The sequence below is a fragment of the Eschrichtius robustus genome, chromosome X, assembly GCF_028021215.1.
Source record: "Eschrichtius robustus isolate mEscRob2 chromosome X, mEscRob2.pri, whole genome shotgun sequence".
Taxonomy (NCBI): Eukaryota; Metazoa; Chordata; class Mammalia; order Artiodactyla; family Eschrichtiidae; genus Eschrichtius; species Eschrichtius robustus.
The window spans coordinates 91,935,085-91,956,924 of record NC_090845.1 but is presented as its reverse complement, the minus strand read 5'-3'; the positions used below and the strand labels follow the sequence as shown (position 1 = coordinate 91,956,924).

Below are 21,840 nucleotides of genomic sequence, written 5' to 3'. Positions count from 1 at the left end.
ATTACGGCAACAAAGCTTACCTGTACCCACTGCTTAGGTTTTTGAAGTGGCCCTTAAAATATGGCAATGCTTATGGATTTAGGGAGGACCTAGTCCATTGCTATGTGTTAATTTATGTGTTAAATTTCACGTGTTATTAGGGAAAAAATTAGCACATGAAAGAAGCACATTAGCACATTAAAAAGGGGTTGGGGCAGCTGAAGCCAGCTTGTGTTATGAGGAAGATCATCCGGCGGCACCACCATCAAAGGGAAGCCCAGGAATGTGGGCAGTCTCAGCTCTCCAGGTCTCGTGAAGAGAACGACCTCCTGAAACATGCAGCCGGGAGAACCCTACTGTCACTATCCTACACTCAGGAGGCTGACCCAGCTTTTGAGCACCGTGGGCTCCTAAGGCTATGGTCACACGGATGCGGCCATCAAGTGGCAGGCCCAGACAGTTATGTGGCAGGCCCAGACCTAGTGGTCATGCCAGCACCATGAGCCCTTAAACCCTGAGCTCATGCAGTCTCTCTGGACCTATTGCCACTATGATCATGTGGTAGATCCAGCTTTTCAAGTCGCTAGAGCATGGCAGACTCCTAAACCCTGCCCATCATGTGGATTCATCCTGTCATGTGGCCCTCACTAGCTAGTGGCATGTGGAAGCCTCAGCCCTCCAAGTCACAAAGGTGACCCGCTTCTGAGAGTCGTCTGGATGCTATGGTCGGTCACATATCCCCCTTGGTCACATATCAGGCTCAGCCATCTCTATCTCGTGAAGATTGCTGGCTACCAGAATCTTCAGATCCCTGAGTCAACAGGGATGTGGCCGCTTCCATCACATGGCAGGCAAAGCGCCTGCAGTCATGTGAACACCGCACCGCACCTAGCTTTCGGCTGTTGGTCGTGTATATTCTACGGTCACGGGACATGCTGTGGTGTCTTGAGGCTCAGTTCTCTCGGTCACAGCTGAGGATTGAGGGCTCCTGAACCCCGAGGTCACCTGCATCCTTCTACTCCGTGGCCTCCCCCAGCCAAGCCCCTGGAAGTCAGGTGGGGCCCCACGGCGGCGCGCGTTACGTTACGTACGTCCCACAGCCATGTGACGCCATAAGGTCGCGACCGAGGGGGGCGCCCTTTCCGCGTGTGGAGAGCCTGCCCAACGGTGGGTAGCTCGGCTTGGCCTTCTGAGGAGTCAGACCGAGAGGTGAGGACCTTTAGAATTAAGGTACTTGTCCTGGCTGAGGGGGAACTTTGATGAGGCTCTGGCTCCGATCCCAACCTTTCCCCCGACTTTCATATTCTGCCACGGTAGGCGGTAGGCGGTAGGCGGTAGGCGGGTAGGAGGGGCGCCCGCCTGTCCTAGAGGTTTACTCAGAATTGGCGGGACAGCGGGCGGCAGGCGTTCATGGGCTGCTCTCGGCAGCTCGGCTCGGGAAACTGGGTGGACCCCTCCCTTCCCCCTTCCTTCCCAACCCCCACATTAAAGCCCTACTCTTGCTTATCTCTCTTCCGTATTCCTATTCACTGCCTGCCATGTGATGGCATCCTCTGCCCTCCTCTGACCACGTTTGTTATTAAGAACACCAGAGAACTCCTAGATGCCAGCTCGGATCGATGATTTCAAATCTGATCGGAATTTCTGTCTCTTAATTTGTTCCGTAGAGAGAGGCAAGGAGAGAGACTTTTTTTAATTTGATATTTTTTCAGTAAAAGTGTGAAAGTAGCCAGCACGTTAAGGTTCAGAGTTTGTTTTGTGTATTTGCTTTGCTGATCAGTAGTTTTTCAAAGTGTGTGTGGGGTGGGGTGCCATAATCTTTTTCTCCTTGGACTCTCTAAACGGCTTAAATTAGTCCAGCCAGACACCACTGGCTTCTGACTTTCCTCCTGATTTTCTAACCATTCCTTGTTACATTCCTTGAAAGCTCTCCCCTTTCCTTCATGTGGGAAAAAAAACAGTGAATTTATTTAAGAAAACCATGTTAAGTAAAATTATAGATGATACATTTCATAAAAATCACGTAGATGGTACTTAATGAGTAAAATGCAGCAAGAAAAAGATGGTGTTTACATTTGTGAGGGATTTAAATATTGTTTGAGAGATGGTTAAAGGGGTGGTATATATATATTTTTTATTATATAATAGCCATTTCTTTCCTCTCATTTCAGCACTTTCAGGTTTGTTCTACAAGACACTATGTCTGAGAGACAGCAACAACAAAAATGGTTTTATCCATTGAAGAAATACGGGACATACAAAAATGAAGGTAAAAAGGATTTCTATATTGTCATATTTTTAAGATAATATGCCACTTGAATCTCAAAGAGAAGGGTAGTGTCTTAGCTTGTTCAGGCTGCTGTAGTAGAACACCATGGACCGGGTGGCTTATAAATTACAAAAATTTATTTTTCACGGTTCTGGAGTCTGTGAAGTCCAAAATCAAGGCACCAGCAGGTTCAGTGTCTGGTGAGAGCCTGCTTCCTGGTTCATAAAGGGCTGTCTTCACGCTGTGTCCTCACGTGGCAGAAAGGGCAAGGGAGCTCTCTAGGTGCTCTTTTATAAAGGCACTAATCCCATTCATGACGGCACCTCCCTCATGACCTAATCACCTACCAAAGACTCTACCTGCAAATACTGTCACCTTGGAGACTAGGTTGGTACATAAACATTCAGTCTGTAGCAGGTAGTTTCGTCAAGCTCTATGGGAATGGAACATTTTTCCACAGACCACTGGAAGTGCTAGTGTTCCTCAGAAAACATTTTGGGAAAGCCTGTTCAAACTAAGTCTCTTCTACCGCATTAATACCTTGTACCTTTGTTTACTAAGAACAGTGTATGCTTACTAATAATTATGATCTGTTCTTCTCATTAAGAAACTACTTATTGCTAACTCATTTTCTCTTATGTCATTAGTCATTCTCTCTTTTGCTTAATCTTTCCACTTTTTCATTCTTTACGTATAACCTCAATTTATGTTTCTGATATCATGATGGCAAGAAATAAATGCATAAGTGCTAGTCATTAGGAAGCCTTCAAAATAAAATAAAATGCCCCACTCTTGAAAAGACGATACAACTTACCCGTAAGGATGAGTGGATGAAATAGCTCTCATTTTATACCAATTTTCCACACTTTTTCAAAACTAGTTTGTTATTATTATTTAATAATTATAGCTGCCATTTTTTGAGTTCCTGTTATATGTCAAGCGCTGTGGCAACCTTGTCATACCAGCTTTGTCATTTAATCCTCAGAAAAATCCTGAGAGGATGTTATTTTAATTTACAGATAAGATACAAGAATCAAGATAGGCTAGATTATGCTGTGGTAATAGACAGTCCCCGTATCTCAGGGGCTTGTTCCTCACTTCGACTACATGTCCATGGCAGGTGCATGCCCCTCACGGGATGGTGGACAATGGGGGTCTGAGCCATTCTTGCTGGAATGACTTGGAGACCCAAAGTGACAGAGCAGCCATCATCTAGAGAGTTGTCAGTCCCTGTGCCTGAGGAGAAGAGGACCCTGCAAGGTCTCAAACCAACAACCATATGTTCTGGCCCAGAAATAGCACATGTCACTCACAACCCATTAGCCAGAACCAGTCACATACACAGCCCTGCCCAAACAAAGGAGGTCAAGAAGTACAGCTCTTCCAGGTCCCGGGAACAGGGACAAATGGAAACCCATGGCAAACAGCACTACCACATGATGAAATTGAGGCTCAGAGAGGTAAAATACTCGCCTAAAATCACATACGCAGTAAGTGACAGAGCACATTCTGGATATATGATTTCAAAGTCCGTGCTCTTTCTGTTCCTACTCCTTTCTATATTGTATGCTGTCCTCTTCAATGAAGTTCATATGTACTTATCATAGCAGTTCCTTTGCTTCAATGCTGCAGTTCCATCTCCCTTAATCATCTGATATTCCAACAATGGATTTAATTAAACCCCCCACATTGGTAAGCCACAGGTCTTTTCCAAGTAATTAAATGTACTGGGTATTTGGATATCTGTGCTATTCGAGGATAGCAATTATAAAAGAAAACATGACGGTAGATGAAAAGACTGTGGATTTGTCACATACTTGATACAAATCATCTCATGCGTTTCCATATTGGCAAGAAAAAAATAATAAAAGTAAGAGCCAAAGTTAATGAAATCGATAACAGATATGGAAGAGTTGAGTAAAAATGCTAGATGTTAGTGCTTTCAAAATATAAAAAAATAAGGAAAGCTTTGGCAGTACGGGTCAAGAAAATTAGAAGGCACAGATAAGCCACTTTCGAAGAAGGTGTCTTGCTTGTACTGACAGTAAAGATTTAAAAGATAATATCATGAAAAAGATATGCTGATAATTTGAAAATTAATACTAAATGGGTAAATTCTAGAAAAAAGAAATTTATATTGGGGAAACAGAAAATATTAATATTGAGCTTATTCTTGACAAAGCATGCATGAGAAGGCAAAATTACTGGTGAATCTTAATTAGTTATAAAAATGCCAAAAATAGAAATAAGATAATGGCAAACTTAATCCAGCAATGGCTAAAACAGATAATACAGCAGGGCAAAGTTGTGTTTATACCAAACTTGCAATGTTGGTTTAACATTAGGAGATTCATAATGTAGTTCAACACATTAATAGGTAAAGGAGCAAGAAAAGGATGATTATCACAAAGATTCCAGAAAAAACATGCATGCAATAAAATTCAACAACCAATCAAGATTAAACAACCACAAAAATAACTCTTAGCTAACTGGGAATAGAAAGATATTTCTTTAAAATGATAATGTGTACTTTACAAAAACTACAACAAACACCGTACATAATAGTGAGACATTAAAAGCATTCCATTCAAACTCAGAAGAGGCAAAGATGATTCATATAATCACTTCTGTTCCACATCTTACTGAGTCTCCTAGGCATTGCAGTAAGCCAAAATACATACATACATTAATTAATACATGTGTAAAAGTGAAAGGGAACAAAACTGTGAGTATAATTGTCTTCATATAAAACTCAAGAGGACCTATGGAAAATTATAATAATAGTGATTAACCAGTTTATTGGATGCAAGACTAATATACACGAGATAATTGCACGAAATAGAAAATAATATTTTCATTGTGAGTATACCATTTACGAGAGCAAAAAAATTGGTCCTGTGGAATATACCTCAAGTTGGCTCAGCTGGCAACTATTCCAACACTCATAAACACTCTTACATGTTTTCCTGTACTGTAGAGACCTGGAAAGCTAAAAACAAGAATGGAGACCTACGTTCGTATGTGTGTGTGTGTGTGTGTCTGTGTGTGTGTGTGTGTGTGTAGGTTTCCTAGACCCCCTTTTGTCTAGGGTCCCAAAGAAGATCTCTATGTATCAAGCCTATGCACCATAGTGAAACTTGGAGGTGGAACTGAGTAATGTGGGAGCCACAGGCAGGATCAGCTTTGTATGATGGGAGAGGTCTCTGGCTTTTACGGGCAGCCACAGCAGAGTGCCTAGAATTCAGTCTCTGTCATACATGTTGGTTAGCTCATAGGCAGCAGGGGTGTTTCAGCTATACCAGTCCCATGGTGTGAGGGGGCTTCCCCTGGCTGTGCGGCATCCAAGCCCACTTTTCTGGCCCTCACAGAATTTTTGTAAGCTGTGTGATATGTTTTATTAAAGATGTCTTATTTTTATAAAATAGCTAGAATGAATATCTGGCATAAGGAAGTGGGAACTTTGATTAATAGAGTACTTGACACCAAAATTGGTTGCAAGCAAAGGGCCCTGAAGGAAGTGGGGGTCGGGGATAGGTCATCCAGTCTAGGTGGATCTGAAGATAGTAAGGACCCAGTTGGTAATAGAGGATGAATCATTAGTGTTCCATGGCACACAATGGTGAAAGAGTTGCAGTTGCGTTACTGGACAGAACTTGGGTCCACTCACCTGCTGCGCAGCAAAACCAATCTACTGACACTGGGTTGTTGGTGAAGGAAAGTACAGTGTTTATTTTCTGGGTGCCAAGCAAGGAGAACTGGCTGCTTGTGTTCAGAAGACTCTAACTCCCTGCTGACTTTCAGGGAAGGGTTTTAAAGGCAACATCTGGGGTGAGGGCTGCAGGGTGCATGACTTTCCTCTGATTGGTTGGTGGTGAAGAAACAGGGTGCTGTTTCAGGGATCTTAATCATCAGCATTCTGGCTCTGACCAGTCTGGGGTCTGTGTGCTTGTGGTCAGCATGGAGTCACCGTCCTCCACCTGGGCAGGGGATCTTAGTTTCTGCATAGCAGCTCAAAGATATGTATCAAGTTGTTATCTCTTGAGGAGAAACTAGGACTCTGCTTTATCACTGCACTATTGTTTCTTGACTGCCTTTCTTTCTTTTTTTTTTTTTTAACATCTTTATTGGAGTATAATTGCTTTACAATGGTGTGTTAGTTTCTGCTTTCTAACAAAGTGAATCTGTTATACATATACATATGTCCCCATATCTCTTCCCTCTTGCGTCTCCCTCCCTCCCACCCTCCCTATCCCACCCCTCTCGGTGGTCACCAGGCACCGAGCTGATCTCCCTGTGCTATTCGGCTGCTTCCCACTAGCTCTCTGTTTTATGTTTGGTAGTGTATATATGTCCGTGCCACTCTCTCACTTCGCCCCAGCTTACCCTTCCCCCTCCCCGTATCCTCAAGTCCATTCTCTAGTAGGTCTGTGTCTTTATTCCCGTCTTGTCCCTAGGTTCTTCATGACCATTTCTTTTTAGATTCCCTATATATGTGTTAGCATACGGTATTTGTTTTTCTCTTTCTGACTTAACTTCACTCTGTATGACAGACTCTATGTCCATCCACCTGTCTACAAATAACTCAATTTCGTTTCTTTGACTGCTTTTCCTTTGTTTCTGCATTTCCTCACTTCCCTAACTAGTAACTGCTTGAGTCTGTTCTTTGGAACTCAGGGAAGGCCTAGGAGGCCAAAGCCTTTTTCTACAGACAAGAAACAGGGAACACAGCGGGGCTTTTGTACCCAGGAGGGCCCTGAAGGGTTCTGTTCAGTGTCAGTCCCCCCTTTTCTTTGATACTCCTCAATCCTGAGGGGATCATGAGTGGAACAAGAGAGGGAATAAAGTTTTGGATAGAGAAGTTAATCATCAACCTGGCAAGGGAACTCGGTTTTAGGGGGACTCGGTTTCAAGAGTTACCACCTGTGGTCACTTGAATTGAAATGCCTTTGAAGTCAATGTGTTGGTGGACCAGGCAGCTGCTGTTTGGGACCCAGAGGACACTCCTTTCCCCCACAGCATTGAGAAACACATTAGTGTGGAGGGCATCTTCATCTGTGAAGTGTTCTGAAGTGGCTGACTTGTGTAGGCCACAGATGAGATGGGAGATTCTGCCATTGACATGGTCACCCTCATTTGAGTGGAGATGTTGGGGTTCTGGTGTTGCAGGCCCAGTAGGAGCACTTAATCTCCTGCCTCAAGGTGAGTGCTGTTTACCTAATAAACAGCAAGGATGGAAGGGTAGTCACATTGGTTTGACCTGTAGCAACCTCTGAAGGTGGCTAATTGATCAACAGATCCCTTGGATCTTGAAATATCTGACATACTCCAAAGTTGCATTTGAGCAGTGTAAAAATAAATAAAATATAAATAAATATTTGTAATAAAATATAAGAACATAAAAATAAAGAAATCAAGCTCTAGGTCTGGTGACTTGACCTATCTTGATGGCAAATGGTAGTCCCTTACTCAATTCCCACACTTGAGCCAGAACACCATGAATGAGTGGACTACTGAGGAAGGACCCTATGGTGAAGTCGCAAGTTACTGCAGTAAATCTTCTTCCCAGCCTTAGCCAAAGGGACCGTCAGCCATTTACCACAGTTACTGTGCATTTGCTTTAAGGACACTTGCTCTAAGCCAGAGCTCAGCAAACTCCCTGGAAAGGGCCAGGTGACAAATATTTGAGGCTTTGTGGGCCAGTTTGTCTCTTCCGTAACTACTCAGCTCTGCTGTTGTAGAGCGGAAGGCTCCAGAGACAAGTATGGCTGTGTTCCAATAAAACTTTGCATATGGACATTGGCGTGTGGATTTTAAATAATTTTCACGTGTCAAGAAATATTATTTTTGTAACCATTTAAATATGTAACAACCATTCTTAGCTTGCAGGCCCTAGAAAAACAGGCCACAGGCCAGGTTTGGCCCATGGGCTGTAGTCTGCCAATCTCTAATTTAAGCTAATGGAATCACTAGGTCCCTAAAAGAACAGAGTGGAAAGCCAGCAAAATGAGGTGGCATCCGTTCCTAGGGTCTCTGGCAAGCATAAACCAAAAGCTGATACTTTAATACAGTAGCTTTCAACTGTGGTAGCACACTGCAGTCACGTGGAGAATTTAGAAAATGTGGGTGCCTGGGTCTCAACCCAATTCTGCTTTAATTATTGTGGGTATAGCTTGGAGCTGGTGGCATTCTCAAACTCCCCAAGGGGCTCTACTGTGTAAACGAGGTGGAGAACTACAACCCATACTGTGGGATATTACTCAGCAATAAAAATGGCAGGAACATAAACGGATTTCAAAAACATGATGCTGACTTTAAAAAGCCAGACACAAAGGTGTGCAGTATGTATGATTCCATTTACAAGAAATTCTGCAGCAGGCAAAACGAATATACAGGGACTGTGAGCAGATCAAGGTTTATATGGAGCTGGGAGATGGAAAGGTTAACTGGGAACCATTTGGAGTGTGGTATGTGCTTTATATCTTGATTGAGGTGGTGGTTAGCTCTAATCCCTGATTTTTACATGTAAGTAATTTGAGATCAGGAGAAGTCGGGTGAATTGTCCAAAGTGATGTAGCTTAATAATCAGAGAGAAGACAGGTGGATCTGATTATCAGTAATTGTTTCTGTTATGCTAGGTAATGAGTCAGTAGCAATAGTGCTTCCCCCCAAGCCCGTGGCAAAACCCTGACCCAGCCTTTTATACAAGTAGAGCAGGGACATGAAAGTACACCTCTTGTGCATTCCAAACACCTACTCATAAGCACAGTTGACATTCTCACGTGTTCCTTTATGTTGACTTCTTTACGTTTGTATTTACATATCCAAACAAAAACTTTTCTTAATATTTCCTTTTGAGTAATCACACTCTAATGTACAGGTTTAAAAAGTATGGTAAAAATACGTAACATAAAATTTACCATCATAACCATTTTTAAGTGTACAGTTCAGTACTGTTAAGTTGATTCACATTGTTGTGAAACCAATCTTCAGAACTTTTTCGTCTTTCAATTCTGAAACTCTACACCTTAAACAGCAATTCCCCTTTGTCCCTTCCCCCCAGTCCCTGGTAACCCCATTCTACTGTCTGTTTCTATGAATCTGACTACTTTAGATACCTTTTTTTTTTCAAACCCATGGACTCTGTTTACTATAGTTTTCCCAACTTTTTAAAAAAATATTTATTTATTTATTATTTTGGCTGCGCTGGCTGTTTGTTGCAGCATGCGGGATCTCTAGTTGCGGCATGCAGGCTTCTTAGTTGCAGCATGTGGACTCAGTTGTGGCATGCAGGCTTCTTAGCTGTGGCATGCGGACTCTCAGTTGCAGCATGCTTGCAGGATCTAGTTCCCCGACGAGGAATTGAACATGGGCCCCCTGCAATGGGAGCATGGAGTCTTACCCACGGGACCACCAGGGAAGTCCCTAGAAAACTTATGTAAGTGGAATCATACAGTATTTGTCGTCTCATGACTGGCTTATTTCATTTAGCGTAATGTTCTCAAGGTTCATCCATGCTGTAGCATATGACAGAATTTCCTTCCTTTAAAAGGCTGAATAATATTCCATTGTATATATATATATACATATCAAAATTTGTTCATCCATTTATCCATTGATGGGCATTTTAATTGTTTCTACTTCTTGGCTGTTGTGAATAGTGCTGCTATGAACATAGATGTGCAAGTACCTCCTCAAGATTCTACTTTCAGTTCTTTTGGATATATACCCAGAAGTGGGATTGTTAGGTCATATGGGAGTTGTATTTCATTTTTTTTGGAATCTCCATACACACGCATAAAGAATGAATGGGTCAAAGAAGAAGTCACAAAGGAAATTAGAAACTACTTTGAGACAAATTAAAATGAAAGTCCATCATACCAAAACTTATGGGATGCAGCAAAGGTGTGCTAAGAAGGAAGTTTATAGCTTTAAATGTGTACATTGAAAAGACAAAAGATCTCAAATCAACAACGTAACTTTACACCTCAAGAAATTAGAAACAGAAGAATAAACTAAAGCCAAAACTAGCAGAAGGAAGGAGATATATAAGAGCAGAGATAAATGAAATAGAGAAGAAATACAACAACAATAGAAGAAAAGTAAATGAAACTAAGAGTTGGCTTTTTGTTAAAGCTACACAAAATTGACAAACGCCTTAGTTAGACTCACTAAGAAAAAAAAAATAGAAGACACTCAAATAATTAAAATCAGAAATGAAAGAGGGACATTACAACTGATACTACAGAAATTAAAAGGATTATTAGCGAATACTGTGAATAATTGTATGCCAACAAATTGGAAAACCTAGAAGAAATGGATAAAGTCCCCCAAACAGACAATCTAGCAAGACTGAATCGTAAAGAAACACATAATATGAACAGATCGATTAATGAGGAGGGAGATTTAATCAGTTCTCAAATATCTCCCAGCAAAGTAAATCCCAGGACCACATGGCTTCACTGGATTATTCTACCAAGTACTTGACAAGGCGATGTCTGAGATTGCCTGTGTCTGAATCACCTTGATGAGGGAGGTCTCTAGCCCTGTTTAGGCACCCGACATAGTTGGTCAGCCGGGGGACTACGGTAGCTGTTAGCTGGCCCCCTTCTACGCTTTCCCCTTGGCAACGTTATTTCTGAAGGAATGTGGGTTCTTGCAAATGACTCTGACTCTTCCTATACACCATACATAGACCACATGCCCTTACTGCTCCCTTTAAACTGTGAATTTTTCCCTTTCATTGCTGGATTTTCCTGAAAACGAGTTGGTTGCCCGGCATTCTCCAAAGGTCACCAATAAGGTTCCTCTTTGTTGTTGTTATTGTTGATGAGTATCATTATGAACTCCTGGCTTTTGAACATGTTGGTGGGCTTCAAACCATTGTTATGTGGTGTTGAGCAGAGGAGTGAAATGATTTGACTTGTGCTCTGCTGCTGGGTTGAAAGCAGACAGGTAAGGGAGCCAGGATGAAAGCAGAGGGGCCAGCTGGACAGCAGTACAGTCCAGGAGATAGATGTTGGTATCTTGGCCAGGGTGGTGGTAATGGAGGTGGTGAGAAGTGGCTGGCTTCTGGACATACTTTGAGAGAGGGGCCGAGAGAATTTCCTGACCAGTTGGATGTGGAGTGTGGGAGACAGAGAGCACGCCAGGCCCCCTCCGAGGTTTGGGGACCGAGCAAGTGGCATTTGTGGGTCCAATGCCCTATCTGTGTTTACTTTCACTTCCAGTGCCACACAGGGAAAGTCCCAAGGTTGTGAGTAGCAGGACTGCCCTGACAGCGGGCCACACTGGGAAAGCAACGGCTCCTCAGAGGAGTTCATCTGAGGCCTGGTCGTAATCACTCCATCGTGGAGCGATCAGCCCTGGACGGATCTTTACTCGTAAGCGTGCCCTGAGACAACATGGAATAGTTAATGTACAAAAGGCACAGCCCACAAACCTGGAGAGCCTTAAGTATTACAACCCAAAGGAAGCTGGTTTCTAACAGTGTAATTACCATAATCCTCCCTCCCCACAAGCCACTGGTATGATTATCTGCTGGTTCCCTGTTTCAGTGGAATGTGTTAAAAATAAAATACCCTTAGTGAATCCACCTATGGGGAAGAGAATTGACACGATCTTATTTCTGCAGGTGCCGAAAAACTTCCAAATCTTTTCCCATGGTGAATTAGATATGTTGGAGGGGAGAATTTGTGGGCGGAGGGGTGAACAACAACACAACTCCTAGGAGTGAATAAAAGGTGAGGTATAACCAGGACACTTTCTAAGCGTGCCTGTGGCTTCAGTATCCAATACAGTAGATGTCAGAGCAAAGAAAATGAACAAGAGCCAAAGAGAGGCCTTACAGAATGATGAAAGGATCAGGACACCAGGGAGACATAAAGATCCTAAATGTGTATGAACACAAACAACAGAGCCTCAAAGTACATGAAGCAAAAACTGGTGGAGCTGAAAGGAGAAAGAGCCAGATCTATAATTACAGTGGGGGCCTTCCACACCCACCTCCCTCTTAGCAAGTGACAGAATTACCAGAGAGAAAATCAGCAAGGATATAGGAGACCTGAATAACACAGGAAACTAACGAGATCTTCATGACATAAATAGAACAGTCCGCCCACCAACAGCAGAGTACAGGTTTTTCCCCGAGGGTCTCTGTAACATTCACCAAGTTAGACCATCTCCTCGACCATCAGACAAGCCTCAGTAAATTCAAAAAGAACTGAGGGACTTCCCTGGTGGTGCAGTGGTTAAGAATCTGCCTGTCAGTGCAGGGGACACAGGTTCGAGCCCTGGTCAGGAAGATCCCACATGCCGCGGAGCAGCTAAGCCCACGCTCCTCAACTACTGAGCCTGCGCTCTAGAGCCCTCGAGCCACAACTACTGAGCCCACGTGCCACAACTACTGAAGCCCGCGTGCCTAGAGCCCAAACTCCGCAACAAGAGAAGCCGCCGCGACGAGAAGCCCGTGCACCACAGCGAAGAGTAGCCCCCACTAGCCGCAAGTAGAGAAAGCCCGTGTGCAGCAACGAAGACGCAACGCAGACATAAATAAAGAAATTAACTTATTAAAAAAAAAAAAAGAAGAGTTGAAATGTCCCAGAGTATGTTCCCTGGCCATGATGGAATCAAATTAGAAACCAGTAATAGAAAGCAAAAAGAGGAATCCCTAAACACTTGGAAATGGTGGCTGACACATCATTCCAGGTTATCATTCACACCCTTGTTATAGAAGAGCTGAAGTGAGGAAGAGTTGCCTGCTGAGCTGAAAGGCATTTCAGGCTGGCCCAAAAGAGAGCTCACCCTGGCTCTTTCAAACAGGGTATTGTTCAGGGCAAGGCTGGAGGGAGGGAGACAGTTCAGGAGGCTGTGACATCAGTGCCACCTGACATTAAAGCTCCTAGTGCACTGGCAAAGGAAGTCCAGCTAGCTTGCTGGTTGTTAGTGGAATCGGTGTGGTGGCTGATTGGATTTGGGAAGCACGAGAGAGGTATTGGTGTGGTTGTTGGAAAGTCCTGAGAGAAGGCAAGATTCGGGTGCCTTCCTGGTACATATATGACTGGTGTCCAGTCTAACCCATGGACGCATACACCTCGGTTCCTTATCAGTCCTGCTCCACTGTGTTAAAAGTTTCAAGGCAGTTGTCCTCTCCTCCCTCCTCCTTCTCCTCCCTCTTTCTCCTCCTTGTCCTCCTCTTCCTCATCCTGCTCCTCCTCGATTCTTCCCCTGATAGTGCCATCTGTCGGATAAGGCTGTCCTCTCTGCACAGGCAGAAGTGTGTCCTTTCTGAGGTTTGTGGGATTGGTCCCTTAGGCCAGGTTGGCACTGTGCCTGCCCTACCATCCTGTTAGCCTAAGACATGGTACATGGTAAGTGCACCACAGATGTGTCTTCAAACCTGTATTTTTGTTCCTCTTTTCAGAATACAGTGATGGTGGTAGAGCACCTCAAGGAAGAAAGAAAGGTTGTAGTTCTTTCCCAGGTAATTCTGGCAAGAGGAGCCCTCATTATGAACACGGTGGGGGTGAGCCTCAGCCCTCACACCTCCAGGAGGATGATGGAAACGTGGTGAAGAGGGATGTCCAGGAGGACCCCGAAGTAAGACAGTAAGTGACCAGGCAGCAGGGTTTGTACACAGCAGCCCCTGGGACTATGCACCTCTCTCACTCTCCGTGGACTTGTTTATCTTCTGTCACTGCAAAACTGAAGCATGCTAGAAGTGAAATAATGGTTGAGCAATCCTAATTGTAGCGCTGGTGTCAAAGAGACGAGGGTGTACAGAAGACTTTCTTAGCACGTATGGCCACTCACCCTCCTTCTCTCCACATCCCCCCTGCAGCTCTCCCTGTACCATCCGAGGCAAAGAGAGGACAGTGAGACTGGACAGTGAAGGCCACATGCATATTACTGTGTGGGGAAACAGAAAACCTCTGGAGAGAGAAATGCGGGAGAACACACAAGATGGAACCCCAGGGAGCTGGTTCAGGGTCACCGTGAGTATCCTGAAAAATGGATGGAATGTGCAGGAGAGAAAAGTCAGGGGGAGTTGTGTTGGTCTCATGTAGAGATGCTGGTTTATTTCACTGTAGACAGCTTGTAATCTGTCCTTTTTATGACCAGGAGTTAACAATCTTGTTCATCTAAGGGCAGATTCAGAGAAGCAGTGTAAAGGGAACAGGCTGACTGTGAGGAGAACGGAGGAGCCTGTCTCAGAGCAAAGATGGAAACTACTGCCAAGGATATGGAGCAACTCCACGTTGGAGGTCTCAGTTTGGCAAGCTGAGTGTGGGAGATGGAGGGTCGAGCCTCTGGAGACCTTGTCTGAGGGGCAAGCAGTGTCTGCACTGGGTAGGATCTCCTGGAAATTTATAAAAGGAAGATCATCTCTGACACCTTGATTATTTGGAAGAGAGTTTGACTGGAGAGAAAGAGTATTTAGGAAATCCATATTACGCACACCCATAAGAAATCATGCCAGTGGTCCCTTCTTTAGAAGCCCTGTCAAGCTCAGTAGAAGGCCGGAAAAGAACAGGAAAAGGTTCGTCCTCCAGCCTAAATTCCCTGTTGTCTGTCCTCTCTCCCATCCCTTCTTTTCATCCTTAGATTCCTTGTGGGATACAGTATGACAGGACATGGCTAATGAACTCAATCCAGCGCCATTGCAGTGTCCCCTTCACTCCAGTGGACGTAAGAGAGGATGCCGAAGCCAGACGCGTGGGCACAGGGAAGGGGGAGAGAGAGACCTGGTTCAGCAGGGTCTGTTGGCTTCTGATACTATTGCTGTTGCATTCAATGCCTGTAGTTCCACTTTATTCACAATGGGGCTGAGTTCTTTGTCCAAGAAGCTAGCACTGCCTCTGCATTGATGGATGTCAGCAACAAGATTTGTGACGAGGAGAGCCGAAAGGTGTGTGTCGCGGGCATTACCTGTACCTCATCCTGAGGAAGGAGTACAGGCCAGGGGCTGGCTGTTTTCTTTGGAACTAGAGTTCCTGGTGCTTACCCCACCTCTTCTTCCTGCAGATACCTGTGTTTGTCAGCCCGTCCGCTGTTCCCTACTCTGTGCAGTATAAGTTGAAGCCAGAAGAAATGGAGCAGCTAAAGGTAATGCAGACTCAAGGCATTTTGTGTGCCAGCGCTCAAACCCACCTCTCCTTCCTCCAGGCCCCCGTCACCCTCTCCCTCGTTTTCCCTACCACCACCACAGCCTCAGAGCGGCTCTCTCCATCTCTCACTCCGCAGCTGACCTTGATCAAACGATTTAATGTCTCCAAGCAAGCTCTTGACCTCCAGAGGCTCTGCGTTGACCCAGGTACGGCTGACAGCAGTAATTCTAGGGCGGGCGAGGGCAGAGGGGTCTTCCTAGAGGGAGACTTAGGGATGGTAACGTGGGAGGGGCTGGTGCTGGCCCCAGACCCCACTCAGCCATCTGATTCCCTCCCCTCTCCTTCCTGAAGACTTGGTGGGCCATGATATTGATATAATTCTGAATCGAAGAAACTGCATGGCTGCCACCCTGCAGATCATCAAAAAGAATTTCCCTGAGGTGAGGCTGTAGGCCCAGTGCTGGTATTAGGGTAGGGGGTGGAAGAGATGGGGTGGAGGGCAGATTTGTCTCCAAGGCCCTAGATAGTAACCTTCACTCTACCTCTTCTTGCCCCAAAGCTGTTGTCCTTGAACTTGAGCAGCAACAAACTGTACCAGCTGGATGGCCTGTCTGACATTATACAGATGGCCCCCACGGTCAAGATCCTGAACCTCTCCAAAAATGAGGTGAGAAGAGGGAGCCAGATCAAAGTTGGGTTGAGAGTAGGGGAGGGGGGCGTGTTAGTGGCCATCAGAGTGATGACAGGAGGCAGGTGAAGGTACCTGTGGGGGAGGGAGGGGGCTGGGGGTGCAGAGATCCGGATGTCCCTCTTTCCCTGGGATTCCTTTTCCCACTTCCGCCCCATATTTCTCAGCTGAAGTCTGTGTGGGAGTTGAGGAAGATTAAAGGGCTGAAGCTTGAAGAGCTGTGGCTGCAAGGGAACCCATTGTGTGGCACCTTCCCAGACCAGTCCACCTATGTAAGGTCAGTGTGAACACCCTGTCACCCTTCCTGGTGACCTTCACCCGTGGGAGCCTAGACTATCTGTGACAGTGCCCCTTTGCCAAAGGTGGCAGCCCTGGTCTTCTGGGAGGATCACAGGCCCCACCTTCTGCTCTCTCTGTGCCTATCACCGGTGAGGAGTTTCCTTCCCCTGACCTGCTCACCTCTGCAGGGGCTCTGGGGTCTGTTTCCAGCTCTCTGCGCCCAGCTATATTCCGCCAAGGCCTCCCAAGAGTGTGCCGCAGGAAGCAGGGCTTCTCCTCCTCACCAGGACCAGGAGCGACCAGCCTTGATCCAGATGCTGGCGCCCTGGACTGAGAAGGGTCCTCCAGTCCAGGGCCTCTTGCTGAGAGAAGCCTTCCTTCTTCGTGCTGAGATGGCATTTGCCTCCCCTGTTCTGAGAGGGGCCCTCTTCCCCTTCCTCCAAAGGGGACCCCCCTCGTCTCCCAGGTTGACATGGGGGCTTTCCTGCGCCATGCTGAGGGCTGAGGCCGTAGGTGGCTGCTGTCATGACATCCATTCTGCTGGCCCAATGCCAGGAGCTGGACCCTCCTTGGGAAAAAGCAGGGCTCCTTGAGTCAAGGGGCCAGACGTGGGCCCCTGCCAGTGATCAGAGGGCTTTCTGAGGCAGGAGTGGAAGGCAGAGGGCAGAGGTGGTAGAGGAGACAGAAGGACAGGGCTCTCAGGGGCACTTCCCATCAACTCCCTGCACACGTCACATCATCCCATCTGGTCCTTCACAGGAGCCCTGGGCAGCCTGAGACAGGTACGATTCCTCAGATAAAGAACGAACTCAGACAGGTGCAGGGGTCATCAGGAGAGAAGGCGGTGATCATAAGACTGGGCCACGGATCCTCAGCCCCATACTGAGCTGGGACCTGACCCTTTCCTCATTCTGGGGGAGATGTGCCCCCATGGCGGCCCTGTTTCCCATGCCCAAGTCTGGCTGAACTCACACAGGTGACAAAGTTTCAACCAGCATCCAGTGGGGCCCCAGCCCAACATGTGCATATTTTCCATTCCTACCTGGTGTGTCTGGGCGATTCTGGGGCAGGTGAAGAGCCGCAACAGGGGCGCCGTTTCCCCTTTCTTCTCTCTTCTTCCCTGACCCCGACCACGGGAGAGCTTCTTTCCCTTCCCTTTGCTTTCTCTCTCTCCCTTGTCTCTGTGCCCCTATGTCTCTCTCATCTCTCCCCTCCTACCTTCACTCCCTTTCTGCCTTCATCCCCTCCATCTCCCTCCCTGAGCCCCACCTCACTCACCTCCCTGGCCCAGCATCCTGGGCCATCCCTGGGGGGTGTCCGGGTCTTGCCAGAGTGCTGGACCCCCAGTGAGGTAGCAGAGCCCCGGGCTCCCACCCCATTCCCTCTTCTCCCCACAGCCTTCAGTGGGGCCCTGGAGGAAGGAAGGGAGGAGAAGGAAGCCCTGCAGTATGGGTTTGAAATGCTGCTCCCTGTGGCACTGGAGAAGGGAGTGTGAGTAGTCTGGGTGGGAGCTACCCAGGCGAAGGAGAGGAAGGGAGGGAGGGAAGGAATATTAAAGTGAAGGTATTGAGAGAGATGAGGAGACAGTGCCTTTCAGACAGTAAGATGACAGATGCTCAGTGCTCAACAGGGAAGTGGACCGAAAACCCTTAAAATCAGAAGCAGAGGTGGGCAAAGGGCGCTGCTGGATGGGCCAGAACACACTGATCTCTGTTTATGGTATTACTGTTTTAACTCAAAGGAAGCATTGCAACCTTGAACTATTAACCACTTCTTCTCTATTTTTGGTGTTGGACAGGGCCATCAGAGAATGTTTCCCGAAGTTGTTACGCCTGGTAAGTGCCTACGTAAATCATTGTCTCTTACGAATGTCGGTGGCCTCTGCACCTGCCCTCAAGCCCTTTGGGTCTTGCCTAGATCACATATTAGCATCAGAACCTTAACCATTTTGGGGGGCATGGACTCCTGAAAATGACATGGATAGACTTGCTGGAAAAATACCCATAAATACACACACGCACACACACAAGTTGCACATAACACTAGAGACTTCCAGGACCTCATGATGAAGACATCCAGTGTAAGCTTTCCCATGGAATTTCCAGGGCCCTTTCACACCTGACCTCTGACCCTCACCCTCCTGGGCCCATCCTTTTCCCGGATCATCCAGGGCCACTCCCCTGGTCTCCACTCCTGACTTCCTCTTCCCTTCTCCAGGATGGCCAGGAGTTACCGTCACCAGTTACTGTTGACGTTGACACTCCCTGCGTATTAAAGCCCTGCAAGGTGAGGAAGAGGATCAAACGACATTTGCGGTGTTGCAGGGAGGCTTTATCCACTGCATAGTCTCAAATGCCTTTTGATTCCAGGGCAGCTACTTTGGATGCGATGAGCTGAAGAGCCTAGTCCTGCAATTCCTGCAGCAGTAAGTACCTCTGGGAAGCTGAGCAAGGGGGAGAGGGCGAGGACGGGTGAGGCCACCTAAGCACAGGTCTGTTCAGGGGAGTTTCCAAGTCTCATTTGAGGTCCAGACCACAGAGATAGACTGTCCTCATTGCTCCCCCTCAGGTACTACCTGATCCATGACTGTGGAGACCGACAGGGTCTCGTGGGTGCTTATCACGAGCAGGCCTGCTTCTCCCTGACCATTCCCTTCCACCCCGAGGACACAGCCCCGTGAGTATCACAGCACAGGCTCTGCTCCTGGGCCGTGTGGCTCCCCAGCAGACACAGGCCAGCTCCTGCAAACACCCACCACCCACTGTTGCTCTTTGTCTCCTAGAAGCAGCTTGTGCAAGTACTTCAAGGACAGCCGGAATATGAAGAAGCTCACGGACCCCCGTGAGTGTGTGATGGGAAGACTGGGTGGGAAAGGGCGGTGAAGGGGTCAATCATAGGGCCCAGGGCGTGGCAGCCCCTGACCTTCGCTCGCTTCCCCTCCCCTCACAGACCTGCGGGTCCAGCTGCTGAAGCACACAAATCGTGTCATTGTGCACACCCTCTGTGTGTTGCCCAAGACTCAGCATGACTTAAGCTCCTTCGTGGTGGACACGTGGTTCCAGACGGTGAGCGCCTGCTTCCACCCTCGGGCGGGCCCAGGAAGCCGCAGGTGGGTAGGAGGTGCAGGTGGTGACTGGGCGCCTGGGCTCTTCCCTTTCAGGAAACGATGCTCTGCTTCTCCGTCAGCGGGGTGTTCAAGGAAGGTGAGTGTGTGTAGATCCCCACCCCAGATGCCCCACTGCTGCCTCCCCCTGGCCAGGCTCACTCCCAGAACCACCCAGCTTCCCTGACCCCTTCCCTTCCCTTCCCCTCCCCTCCCCTTCCCCACTGTGTTCTCCAGCCCTCAGGCTTCCCACAGACAACCCAGGTCTGAGCTGTGTCCATGCCTGTCTGCCCTGCACACCCTGGGCGTTAGGGACACAGGCTGCGGAGTTTGGTGGCTCTCATCCCAGATACTCACTCTGAGAACTTGGGTCGTTACTTAACCTCTCAGTTTCCTCATTTGCAAAATGGGGTAGTAGTATCCACCTCTTGGGCGGCTGTGAAAAACGCATCCCGTGAACCTGTGTAGTGGTTGTCAGGGGCCCTGTCACTGGGCGCAGACTGCTCCTATAGTTGCCCTCCCGATTCCCGACACCCTGGCCCCCGTGAACAAATGCCCTCTCAGCATGAGTGTCCAGTCACAGCCTGACTGGGGACCGCCGTGTGAGCGTGTACAGCATGTGTGGCTCTAAGGGGTACTGTTGTTTGTTTGCTGTTGAAGTGGAAGGAAGTTCTCAGGGCTGTGTGCGTGCCTTCACCCGGACCTTCATCGCTAACCCTGCCAGCTACTCCAGGTGAGAGCCCTGTTGTGGGTGGGAATGCCCATCCCCGCCTGCGCTCAGGGGCGTGGGAATGTGGTGGCGGAGACCTTAGGTTTACTCGGTATTGTGGAAAGCCAGCAGGGAGATCCCAGGAGCAGTCTAGCCTAGTGGTTAAGAAGAGCATGGGCTCTGGAATCGGCCTATGCGTTCTCTCCTTGACCCAACACTCACTCGCTGTGTGACCTTGGTCAAGTCACATGACCTCTCTGTGACTCAGTGTCTTCTTCCGAGAATGGGGATCAGAGCGTCCACCCCTTGGGCTGTGGTAAAGGGTAAATGCGAAATTGCCCGTGGGTTGGGGATAAACCTATAAATCGAGTGAAGGTGGTAGACAGTCTCTCCAAAGGTGGGCTCTGTGGGGAGGGCCAGAGGTACCAGTCAAGGAACCTGGGAGACAGACACAGGAGGGGCGTGGAAGGAATCTGGTTGCTGAGTGCCAGTGGGAGCGGAGTCAATATTGGGGGTGTGGGTGTCCATCCAGCACTTGTCTGAGGGCCCATTTTTCCTTCAGTCTGTGCATCGTGAATGACGAGCTGTTTGTGAGGGACGCCAGCCCCAGTGAGACCCAGAGTGTGTTCTCCATCCCAGCGCATACGCCCACCTCCAGCTCCATGCACACCCTCTCCCAGGAGCAGCAGGACATCATGCAGGCGTCCTCCACCCCACCTGAGGTGAACCTCTAGTGGAATCAGAAGTGAGTGCTGGGTTTGCGTGGGCATAGGAGGGAGCTGGGAGGAGTAGAGGGGTGATTAATGGGAACTTGAAGGTAATTATTTTACATCTATTTTTTTCTTACAAACGTTTAGTTGTGAGAAATTCCCTAACTTCATACTAATACCTTTCCATGTATTATAAAATACAGGTTTCCTATCTTATATACTGTTTTGAAACTTCTTTTGTTTATTATTAGTACCAGCATTTCCTCTCAGTATATGTGAAGCTACATTATTCTTTCTAAGATCAATATATTAAACAATTGAATTCCAGGAAGCCATAAGCTATTATTGATAGGCATTTACCTTTTCGCTTCTTTTTCAGCATTACATGCTGTGGCATCTGCTCATTCTGGTACATACATGTTGGTAAACTTGAAGGCGTGCTCTTGTAGCATAGATTTAGCTGTGACGTTGTGTGGTCAAGTGTCTCCAGTTTGGTCCTAAGGGAGGTCATCTATCCTCCCCCACTACAGGTGCTTTCAGTACGATGACTAGACTATACCAGAACTAAAAAATTCTTTACTCATTAAAAAGTCAATTCTGAGAATTCAGAGATAAGAAGAAATAGACCTCTAGGGTTTCAGGAAGGTGAAGGCGGACAGAAGTCAGGTGCCCTGGGGTTGAAACTCAACGGCTGCTGGCTCTGCTGACATCCCAATTCTTTCTCTTTACTTTCTTCAGCCCAAGGGCAAGATTCCAGATGAATTTTGACATGAGACCCTCATCCACTGACCTGGGATCTTGAGAACAAAACTCTGCAAATGAGCCTTTAGATGTCATTTTCATCCTCCTCATATTTGTTACCTCTCTTCTCTTAACTGAAGCCATATCCATGACTAAGCTTGCAGTCCAGCTAATCAGGAAACCAAAGTTTACCGTGTAGGCCTGCCAGTTGTTCTGTATTTTTCCCACGCATGATCCTTGTTTATCTTTATATTAAAGA

At 47.1% G+C, this 21,840-nt stretch overlaps 1 pseudogene; it reads left to right on the top strand.

Annotated features, from left to right (window-relative positions):
• The first annotated feature begins 13,699 nt into the window (after positions 1 to 13,699).
• On the top strand, positions 13,700 to 20,879 carry LOC137756618 (nuclear RNA export factor 2-like; annotated as a pseudogene).
• The last annotated feature ends 961 nt before the right edge of the window (positions 20,880 to 21,840 follow it).